This window comes from Solanum lycopersicum, chromosome 9 (genome assembly GCF_036512215.1).
Source record: "Solanum lycopersicum chromosome 9, SLM_r2.1".
NCBI classification, from domain to species: domain Eukaryota; kingdom Viridiplantae; phylum Streptophyta; class Magnoliopsida; order Solanales; family Solanaceae; genus Solanum; species Solanum lycopersicum.
The window spans coordinates 58,150,163-58,163,426 of NC_090808.1; positions in this window are offsets into that span (position 1 = coordinate 58,150,163).

The following is a 13,264-nucleotide window of genomic DNA, read 5'->3' on the forward strand; positions in this document are numbered from 1 at the left end:
TAAAGTACAAAGATATGTCACTTTGAGGCCCCCATGGGCCATTGAGATTGAGTTGTGATTTGTTTCAAAAGTTGTGGCCCATCAAGGTATTCATTTCTTGTGTTTTTCTACCATGTCCTCTTTGAATATGATTTTCATTTTGTTTAGTTATGTTTGTTTTAAGGGGTAATTTCATATATGGCAAACATATTTTATGAAATTACATTTTGTGGGTATAGTTTAAATTATTACATTCTATGGGTATAGTTTAATTTGTTAAGTGACTTTAAATTTGTATAAAAAGTTTTTTTAATTAAATTTATACAAAAAATTATTTTATAATAAATGGTAACAGTAGCACAAAAGATGGTAACAATAAATTCACATAATTTCCACGATTTAAGCAAAACATTCAAAATCAAATATTTTTCCAAAAAAAGAATTCTAAAGCTATAGAAAGACAATACCAGTTCAAAGTCAAATATTTTCTCAATTTCTTTTAGGAATTTGTAGAATGTACAATAATTTTGGTATATATATTACAGTTATAGATGTGCATTTGTGATTTCAAGTTTTTTTTTTAAAAAATATTAATGATTAAATTGATTGTATAATATTCATTTGTTAATTGTATATATAGTAAGCTTGAAATCTGTTTTTACATTTGAGTGTGTAACGTTTATATATACAATATTTTATTAAGGTTCATAATTTTTTGTATATATCGACGAATTTGTATAATGTATTATAATTTTGTATATGTATTATAGAGTGATTTTAACAAATTTTTTCTATAGAAAATTAAATAATTGTATACAAATAGATATTGCCTCATAAGACTTTGTATACATTACCCTAATATTCAACCCACTATATACTTAACTTTACTAATTGATATACAACTAATAAAATATACAATTAAGACCTGTTTCATAATACTTTGTTTATGTTACCTTAATATACAATCCCCTATATACTTTGTAATTTGTCTAAACGACTTTGTATATACTACATTAATATACAAACTTGATATATACTTAACTCCAGTATTTTGTATATAACTACTAAAATATAAAATTATAATATACAATTATAAATTAGGCATATTCCTATAATAAAATACAATTGATTTTTGTATATATATACAAAAAAAAAGGAGCCTTTAAGATACAATTCACTACTACCCCCTATTAACTTAGTATACTAGTCATTATATACATAAATTAAAGAATCTGTATAAACTAATCGAATATACAGATCCGTACAATAACTAATGGAATATACATATAACTAAGGAAGATACATATAACTAAACATGTGTGTATTAAACATGCAATATACTATATACAATTATGTGAATATACAAACATTACTTAAACAAATAATTTTTGTATATCGACACATAAGTAACAAAATATTCTATCTAAAATTGTGTTTTAAGCCACTACCTCATGATCTTGATGTTCTTCGGATCCGTCAATTTTAGATTCACTCTCCTCTGAATCACTGGTTAGTTTTTTCTTCTTTGTTCTTTCTTCAACAATTTTAATACCTCTAGCTATGACATTGTTAACAACTTTTTGAATTGCCATTGGGTCATATTTTTTTTTGGATCTCAATTCTTCCTTTGATTTTTTATGTTGAACTTGTTTGGATTTGCCATAGACATCAACCTCAAAATCTTGAGTTAAACCTATTAAAAACGAGGGTAAATTGTCAACAATATTGACATGCAATGAAATACCTCTGGTAATTCTCATAGATGAAGATGATTCGTCCATTCCGATTTTGAAAAATTTATAATCTAATAAGAATTGTTGATTATTTCAACAAAAAATATGAAAAAAGTAAGAAACAAAATACATATACAATTGTTGAATAATGAAAAAATAAAAACAATTGATACACACCTAGATTTTAGGGGTTACCTGCGAAAGTTGAATTGAGAAAGTGATTTTTTTTGTTTGAAATTCAAAATTGGATAGAAGGAGTGATTATTGGAGAAAGGGGTGAAATATAAATAGGAGAGATAATATTGATTTGTATAAAATTATATATAAAATCAAAATAATTTTTTTTTTACGGTTGATTTAGGAATAGGTGATGGGTCCCATTAATTATGGCAAAAAAAAAGAAACTATAATCATAGAAAGTAAATAAATGAAACTATATCCTTATTATATAATTACTTAAGGATGTTTGCCATCCTATGTAATTTTCCGTTGTTTTAATTCATAGGATAGGAACACACATTCAAATGCATGTTATCGACTTTAATTTTGGGATACCCTCTTACAGATACGAAAATTTAATTCAATTTGAGTTTTTAGAAAAAAACGAGATTATTTTTAAAAAAATGTATATGTCACGTTTAAAAAGATTCTTAGAGTTTGAAGATAGTCATAAACATATACTACAGGATTAGCGTATTACAAATAAAGTCATACATCTTTGATGAGGGATTTAGGTAGCTACTTCTTGTTTCATTTTTAACTATACATGTTTCTGCTCTCAAAACAATTTATGTTTTTATCTTACATAAACAAATGTTTATGAAAGTAATCTAAAAGATTATGGATACGAGAGCATCAAAAAGAAAAAATGATATAATATTGAGATATTCAAACACAAATAAATTTAAAAGCAACATGCAAATTCAATGGAGAGGGATTATTTTTAGGATATGATAGCTTTCATACAACTCATGATAAAACATGTCTATACCATTTATATAATGAATTAATTACGTGAATGAATTCCTTTTAAAAATTAATTACTTATTTTAAATATACTCTTTCATTATTACCATTTATAGCAACTTCTTTAATTTTTTCTTTTTGTGTGTCTCGCTCTTTCTTTCTTTCTGCTTTTCTGCGCCTCACTCTCTCTTTTTTCTTCTTCTTTGTTTCTTTCATTCTCCCTTTCTTTCTTTCTTTATTTCTTTTTTGCTTTTTTTTGTTGCTCTTTCTCCCTCTCGTACTTTTTTTCCTTTATTTTCGTAGAATAGTCAATAATTCTAAATTGTATAAAACGTGTATCAATAGTTAATTAGACAAGTAATATAATCGTAACAAATGAAGAGGCATGAAAAATTACAAAATAAATTAAACTTTAATTAAAATGTGTTACAAACACATTAAAGTTGAATTATTAAAAGAGAAGTAGTATAATCGTAAATAATAAAGAGGCATAAGAAACTGAAAAATAAATTAAACTTGAAATATAAATGTATTACAAACATATTAAGGTTGCATTAATAGAAGATAATTAAATATGAATGCAAAATGTAGAAAATAAAAGAGCATTCTTTGATCGGCATGTAAATTGAATAAAACTTGTATCAATAATGAATTAAACAAGTAACCAATCATAACAAATCAATAGATTAATTGCAAATGAATTAAAAATACAAAAGTGTATTACATAAGTATTAAAGTTGAGGTATAAGATAAATTAAGCATGAAAAAAATGTAACAAATAAAATATTAGACAGTGATTTATAGAGTGAATTAAACTTATATCAATGATGAATTAAACAAGTATCCAATAGAAACAAATAAATACGGCCGATTAAAAACTGCAAAATGAATTAAAATTGTATTAAACTTGTATTGAATGGTATTAAATTTGAATAAAAAGAGAGAATGAAGAATGGATGGAAAACCTAACTATGACTGACAAGACTATGATCTGTAGAGTGAATTAAAATTGTATCAATAATGAATTAAACAAGTATCCAATAGTAATCAATAAATAAAAAAGTTGTGAGATGAATTAAATTTGCATTAAAATTGTATTACACCGTATTTAAAGTTGAATTAGAAAAGAGAATTAAGAATGAATGGAAAATCTAACTAATGAAGGATATGACGATAATCAATAAACTGATAAGTTATATCAATAATGAATTAAACAAGTATCCAATAGTAACTAATCAATCAAAAAACTTCAAAATGAACTAAATGTGCATTAACATTGTATTATTTAATTCAACTTTTAATACAATTGTTCAATCTAATATTCTCCTAATATCAATTGTAAACTTAACCAAATCCTCTTAAAATTGAGATATAAACTCCAAACGACATTTTCAATTATTTGTAGGAACTACCTATTCAAATTTATCACAAATTCGTAAAATTCACCAGAGAAAGAGGATTTGGTAAATATTTTTATAATATAATATATTTATGTGATTTACCCTAATATAATTTTTTGATACAAGTTCATTGCCACTTAAGGTTGTATTGTATATTGTATGTCATGTTACATATAACTTCATATCATTTTTCATACAATATCGCACAATCCTCATGCAATTCATCATACAATTTTCACACTTTTTTTTAGTCTTTGTTTTAAAAAATCACACTTTTAGATCTTCAAACATTGTGGTAAGTTTACAATTTGCCTATCATGCTTCATACAATTTTCATACAACACCATTCAATTTTGATGCAATATATCAACCCTCATGATCACTCACAATTTATGAACTTTATCTATCAAGCTTCATCTTAAACATAATAAAGGCATTTTAAAGACATTGTTATTCTAAAATGGGGCGTAATAAATGAAGATATGAACTTTATTTAACAAAATCATGATCTCAATTTTATATTTTAGTTCGAGAGAGATGAAATTGATATTAATAACTAAATTTGAGTCAAATTTAGAGAAAGAATAATCACATAAATTACATCACATGCAAGAGAAGGGTTTTTGAGAATTAAAAGAACATAATATGATATGATTATAAGGGTAAAGACATAAGGATTGATAAGATGTGTGAGGGAATGGATACAGTTATTAGAAATTTAATTGGTTAGAATTAAGTGATCTTCCTTCTGCACTGATATATTTTTATTGAAAAAGACTAAAATACCCTTGTACTATTCGAAAAGGTTTAATAATATCCTTCATCCATCTATTAGGTTAAAAATACCCCTCAATCAACCTTTTTGGTTCAATATTACCCTTTAAACTAACAATCTTATATTTTTTAATTATTATATTTTTCAATATAATAATTGAAAAATATAAAGCTGTTAGTTTAAAGGGTAATATTGAACCAAAAACATTGACTGAGTTTTTAACTCAATAGATGAAAGAAGGATATTTTAAAACTTTTTCGAATAGTACAAGGGTATTTTTGACCCTTTTTTCAATTTCTCTCTCCTTTTCTTTTCTTTTCTTGTTTTTATGTGAAATACACCAGCCAACAGTGTATTTATAATGATATATACATTGACTATATAATTAATATATACATATTTATACAATGTATATACACAATATTTGTTGTATTCATTTTGCTATAGTGGGATTATAACAGGCCTATTAGTCTAGCCCCTAGTTCAAAGGCCCAAAATTATATCTTATGAAATATTGGAATTTTTCTCAGTCAGAGAACTAGACAATAACATTACAAAAGATATATATATATATGTGTGTGTGTTCGATTTGATTATTTTTGTGATTCTTTTTTATTAAACTCAAAATCAAACTGAATATCGATTTAATTTGAATTGCGATTTAATTTGAATTGCGATTTGATTTAATTTTTTGATCATAACCATTAATAACGCTAACGTTTGATATATATCATTAGCCATTTGTGTATCCAGCCCTCACAAAATAAAGGACTGAATATTTCTCTCCTGAAATCTTAGAATATTGTTTCAAAATTGTCTAAATGACTCCAAATTTGCTATCCAATATTCTAATATTAACTCCAACTATTTCCAGTGGTTATATTCAACTCAAATCTTCAAAAATCAATAGACTCACTTTGTCATTTTCTAACAATTTATTCTTCAAGCTCAACAAAACCTAACAATATTCCCCCCCTCCCCCCAATTTTCTTCAACAAACCAACTCTTAAATATAAGTTATATTAAATTTAATGATAATAATGAATATGAGTATTTATAACCAACACTTTATAAATATCGCAAGGCTATGTGGGTATTAGGGGTTCACTCGAACCTCCTCGACAAAAAGTTATGTCGTATATACATTGACTTTAAACATCTAAATTAAGGAAGAGAGATAACCCAATGACACTAGATTGTACAACTTGAGTTGTGAATGCTATTCCCTGTTTGAACATTTTAATAAATATTGTTTTCAATATTTATTAAAAACTATAAAAATTGACTCGACTAACTAAATTTGAAGGGAAAAAAGAAAGAGAACATCAGGCTGAAAAAATTAGCAGATTGATGTCCATCTTGGTCACCTTTGTACAAATATTATCATTCAAATTAAAATGTAAATCCACTAAAATTATCAAAAAAAATATCAAATCGATTCAATAAAAATAATTTAGGTCCTCTCGATTTCTCTTTGGTATTGGTTGAAAGACTCTCTTTCTTCATCAATCTCTTTGAATATCTTTTTCTCTCTCGTATTAGAAACAAAAAATAATTATAAAAGCAATTAACAAAGATATTGAATTTTGTCATTTGAGAAAAAGTCTCGTTAGGAAGAAGATGAAGAAGAAGGAGTGGGTAGGACTGAGCTTCTCATTCATATTTTTAAAAAAAATTAGATGGAAAAATTTATTTGAAATAATTTTCATTCTTTTTAACATAATTTTTTTTCTATAATTGTTGAACCCTAGGCTACACATTATCTTTTAATTAGTCATTTTGCCATATCATAGTAAGTGCATTATACGTACTTTTTTTTATTTTTACTTATTATCGAAAAATGTCTAATCGGAATAAGTTTTGAATAGATAAAAGTGTTCAATATGTATTAGCCTTAGTTGAGATGTCTAAATGAATTATGCGGACAACTTTAATGGGTCGAGTCATTCTTTTGTGACTGTACTTTGCAGTGCACTCTAGATTACACATTTTTATTTTTATTTTTTGAACTCTTTGGAGTAAAAATCTTGAATCCGTCACTAAAAATGACTTAAGCCTTTAGCGACTAATGTCAATAACTCAATTACCGTTAAATATTTTTAAGATAATATTAAAAGGAGAGATATCATTGCCACTAAATGTCTTTTTATTGGTTGAAGTGACATAAGTAGCATGCATATACTAGCATTTTCTTCCCCTCTTATGTGTGTGAAAAAACACCAATTTTTAAATTACACATGTAAAACGTCTTACAATATATATAGTTGCACGCATGTATAGAGGCCGTATTGGTCAGAGGATTGGAGAGTAACCCGTATATTTTTTTCGAGTCAAATAATTTAAATTTAATAAAAAATTTGTGCATGAAATTTTAAATATTTTAAAATAGGATTTACATATTATAAACTTTTTAAAAAGTACTATAAATCACAATATTTTACAATTCAATTTTTTTAAAAAAAAATATATAAAAAATTTAAAATAAAAAATAAATCTGTTAATATTTTAAAATATAAAAATATCACATAAATTAAGACAAAAAATTATAATTTATTATATTGGGTCAGCAATTCTGAGGACGCATGGGCATGGCCCCAAAGGTTATTTTGTGGTCCTTTTTCTGTTTGAGGACCCAAACTTGTTTTTCCACTGTTTAAACTGAATACTTATAAAGGTTTACGTACTCTTTTGTCACCACTCCCTTTTTCTCCTTTTTCATGTTATACTATTCTCCTGTCTCTCTGTTTCGATTTATATGACACAGTTTTCTCGTTAAATATTATAAAAAGTATGTTATCACATTTTGTTATTTTATGACTATTTGATGACATACCATTTTTATTTCATTTTATATTAGTCTCGATTAATATTTTATCGTAAAGAAAAGTCAACACTAAAATAACTTTAATGAAAACAGTTTAATAAATATAATAACGTCTTTCAATTCTGCACCCGATCAAATGGTGTAACATAATCTGAGACGAAGATATAGCAGGAATGATATTTAAAATTATTACTCCTTATGAGAAATACAAACATTCAGTAATTGATGAGTCAAAGCTTCAAGTGTGTAAAAGTTAAAAATTGAAGTTTATGAATTCTAAACTTTTAGATTTATCGAACTTTTCTATCTATTCAATTGATTTTGTTGCAGGCTCTTTTATACGCATATTTCTTCCCCGACCCTGTAATGGCCAAACTTATAAGTTGTCTTGGATGATGAGTTTGATCACAATTAATGGGTTTTATTGTATAAATATAAAGTCTAAGCTAGGCGTGCAGGTGCAAAACTGAATTGGCCAACAAATCAAATCAAAAAAATATTATTGGATCAACATTTTTTTAATGTTTTTATTAATTTTTTTATTGGGTTATCGATTTGGTAGTAATTTTTAGTATTGAGTAATTGAATAAAACGATAATTCATAAAACAATAGTAATTTACTACTACATCATTCGTAAATATTACAATATATTAATAATTTATCATAACTAGACATTATAATATCAACATACTCTATTCTATGGTCTATACACTTCACATGTCATTGTACTTCTACTTAACATTATTTTGGTGGCTTAAGTCAAGGGACCCCTTAAAATTGTCCACATATTTTACTCAAATCCTCCTTTTTAAAATTGCACCATCCTGCTGCTCCTATTTCTTCATAACAATCCACCATTAACATAAGAATTCCAAGGCAATAATAAATCCAAACATCACTTTATTCCTTATATTCAAAAATATGTTGTTTCATCATATTTCTTCTCGTCATTGTTCTAATTTTTCAGATTTAAAATTATATCTTGACATCTTTTTTGCCGGAAAAAATGGATACCACCATCCATATTTTTTGGCTAGAAAAAACGAAGGCTATCATCCACATCTGCTTACCAGAAAAAAATGGAGACGCATACACAACCCCTTCTTCTTCCACAACAAAGTGGAAACAAAATTCGAAATCAAAATTAATAGGAACGTATTTTTTGTAAAAAAATAACAACATCTATTTCAAATAGGAACAAAAAGACGTGATAAAGAGAAACAAAAATAAAAAATTCTTAGTTACGTATTTGTTAAAATCTCCACTTTTTTTTAGATGAACAACAACAATGGTGGAAATGGTTATCTTTAAGGGAAAGAGAAGAAGGGGAGGTTTGGGGTCGGTAGGGTGAGGTGGATTTTTCATTTTTTTTTCTGGTTGAAACTCTTTTTTTTTTTAAGATTTAGATTTTTTGGTATTTTAATTTCATTTATTTAAGATAATTAAACTAAAATGCCACATGTCGTAGTTTAATTTGTTATTTTGTCATATCAACTGCGTGTGTGTTGCACGCACTTCATTTTTTAATTAGGTGTCAGAAAAATGTTTGATTGGGTATTTATTTTTTAAGGTTGAAGTGCCTAATAGAAAAATGGACATGTTGAGGTGTTTAAGTGAAATATGTTGACAACTTTAAGTGGTCGTAGATGACTTAAGCCTTATTTTGGTTGTAACATGTTATTGTAGCCTTTGAACAACATCTATCCATACTGATGCAATTTTTCATCATATTTTTTGTTTCATTATATCAAAACATTTAATTTATAGCAGATTTGCTTCTCTCATTATTGTGTCAATTGTTAAAAAAGAGAGATCATATATTTATTTTATGAGCATTTTCTTATTTGATAAATCAAAAACAATAAATTAAAAATCGATAGTATATTTATTTAAAAATCAAAAACTGATGAATCGAAGCGATGAATGCATATTAAAAATTACTTTTGAGTATGTGAACCCGTACTTAGATGGATGATGGTCTATCTACATAATTAGAAAAAGTGAGATCACAAAGAAAAAAGATAGATAGATATGTAAGAGTAAAAACAAGGTAGCGTGCTTCCTGCTTTTACTTTTAGCTCAGATATATATATATGTCTCCAATAAGAAGGACAAAAGAAATGCCTTGTTTAGCTGGGGGCTATGCTCAAGAAAAGATTGTCCTATAGTAGACTAGTCCCTAATGGTAGGAACATAGAAAGTAACTCCTCTCGAAGCAGGTACGTTAATGGAGACGTGTCTAGTGTAAATTTATTTAATAAGAGAATACTGTGCGTAAGACGTAAAAGAGTCAAAATTCATTTTCCTAATTTGTTCTTTTGATATTAAACTTATCTGAATATAATAATCGGATGTGATAACACATGTTTTATTCCATCAAGACAGGTTAACCTAAGCAATCTTCTTCTATAAGGATAAATGCGAAAATTAGTAAGAAAAAAACAAGGAATTAAGAACAACATTTCATAGAATCCACAATATAAACATAATCTCTGCCACAAATTGGTATCACGTGTACAAGCCACAGGATGATAATTAAGATTCGATGATAGAACAAGTTTGAATGTCTGTGGTTATAGAATATAAATAAGACATAATATAAGGATATGTGAATTCTGATGAACTGGGCCGTAGCTAACAAGTGTAGAAAAGCAAGAAATGAGTACCAAAATAACAACCGATACTCAATATCCCTAGCTGACCTAAACAAACGCAAAAATCAAAATTCAACCCATTCTAGCAATAAAAATAGTGACAAAAGACATGCAATAAAAATAACCCTACATCATTAAACTCTCAAACACCATCAGTTCAACTTTCCCGATTTAATAACAACTCACTCATACACACGAATCAAATGATGTGCAATGCAATGCAAATTAAATGTCATAGAAAATGATGTGTGTGTGGCCTATCGATACACAATGCAATTTGAAAATATCAATCCATAAACTTTTGATTATATTAGATCGTATCATATCATATCGCATCCTCTTCATCGTTTTCTTTCATCATGCCATTTTTTTAATCATTTCCACATTGTATCATCTCATATTAGAGTCTCAATACCAATGCAAATAACAAGTTCATAAGCATAATGAGAGAATAACAAGTTTTATATCAATAATTAACCACACCAATCATATGACATATCATTAAATGATCATAAGAGTTATTCAAAGCCACTCATGGACATAATACACAACAATAGATCAACAATTGCAATTAACCCCACATACTTTGAATCCATAATTCAAGTGTTTTAATTTCTCAACAAAACCTAACATTTTTTTCTCAATGAGGTGGTGTTATGTACATGTAATTAGTAAATATTGCATAAATAATGTATAATAATGTACAAAAGTAATGTATAACTATGTATCAATAATATATATACATTCATGTATATTGTTTCTACAATATTAATACATTATAATAATTCATCTTCTTTAACAAGCTGATTTAGTTTAGAAAAATAAAAGCACACAAATATTATGTTTAATTATCCTAATAAGTAATAACAACATCAAATTTCAAAGCATATCACATTTGCAAACTTTGGACGTTTGATCCTTTTGCTACTATAAGACCAACTCATAATACATAACATATAGTTAAAAACCAAACAGTCGCACGAGTGTGAACACTATACATGTAAAAAGTGTGATCAAGACTATGCTACATAGGTAGTTACAATAACTTGCCAAGAAAGTATATATATACAATAAAATATCATTAAATTTTTAATACTATCTCTGTCTCTAATTACTTGTCCATTTTTTCTTTTATAGTTGTCCCTAATTACTTGTCCATTTTGACAAATCAAGAAAGGACAATTTTTTTACCTATTATACCTATACCCACAATTAAATGACTAATTACTTTGAAAAATGTAGAACTTTCATCCACTTCATAATTAATATGGGTAAAATGGTAAACTCACTATGTCATTAGTTATTTTCTTAATAGGTGTTGCCAATTCAAAAGTGGACAAGTAAAAAAGGGACAGATGGAGTACTTGACTAATTAATAATCTCTCTAAGATAATAGTTTTTTCAGTTTTGATTTGAGTCAATGGAAAAAATCACTCATTTTGATAAGGTAACAAGTTAATACTCCCTCCGATCCATTTTATGTGGCACTTTTCATTTTTCGAGAGTCGAATAGTTTAACTTTGACGGGACAATTGCGTATGTAATTTTCATTTTTTTTTTGGAATGAAATTATATATTTGTAAACTACGTAAAGAGTACAATAAGTCACAATAATTGATAATTCAAAATGTTAAAAAGACCTATGAAAAACATACGATCAAAGATAGACTTGTTTGAATCTCAAAAATGCGAAAAATGTCACATAAAATGGGACAGAGGGAGTATGTTTTTAGAAGACCCTTAAGTAAATATATGGTCCCATTAATGTATAAATGAATAATTCTTTAAAAGTACAAAAGTATCTAAGAAAATTTAGTGAAATATGATTCTATTATATATATTTTTGTTAAAATTTAAATCGAGTAACTCATTTTTAATTTTTCTTATTGCATCCAAGAGTTTCAGTGTTGTTTTTTCTAAATGCACCATAAAATTGTAAACTGTTCTAGGTATAAGTGTTTCCTTATGCGTAACTGATTCCAAAGGTTGTTAATATCAATTTTATTGCGGTAACCAAGATTATTAATTATGACCTCAAGTTCATGAAGACATTTTCACGCATGAATTCTTTCAAATTCTTTGAGATTTCATTCCTAAATAATTTTTTAACATCGAAATACTTATCGATTAAATAATACCTTTATATTTATGATCCGTGAACTATATTCATTTCTGTAGTCTAAACACCAACTTGATACCACTAATTTAAATTATGTCATTTAGCAGGAAGTAGTTATAAGCATAGTGATGAATGAAGTATATTGGTAATATTGAGATAATTAAGTAATACATGAATTAATTATTATTACTTTATTTTTAATATATTACTTTCTCTATCTCATTTTATGTGATACTTTTCGTATTACGAGATTTAAATAAGTCTATTTTTGATTGTAAGTTTTTCATAGATTCTTTTAATATTTTGAATTATCAATTATTATGACTTATGGTACTTTTTGCATAGTTTACAAATGTATCCGTTTGGCCATAAATTTTCCAAATAATATTTGGGAAAAATTTGGCAAATAATGTTTGTCCATACAATTTGTCATTATTTGGCTAATATTTTTGGCAAATATCTCAAATTTCCAAATACTAGTTTTTTCTAGTATTTGGGCCAAATATCATTATTTGGGATATTTTAAAAATTAAAATTTTACCCCAATTTTTTATTTTTTACAAAAACACCCTCTCTAGTATTTGCTTGCATTGTATTACATCATTTTTTACGTGAACACCAAAATAGTGATGAAATATTTAATGAATATTAAATAATGATATGATTGTTGATGAAAATTATTAAAAATTGGCTTTAGGTAACAAAGTCATGTACTTTATCTACTTCACGATGTATGGAATAATTCTTGTTGCACTCACTCCAAATTACCACATTGCTTCAGTGTCATGGACATTATTTATTATTGTTGTAACT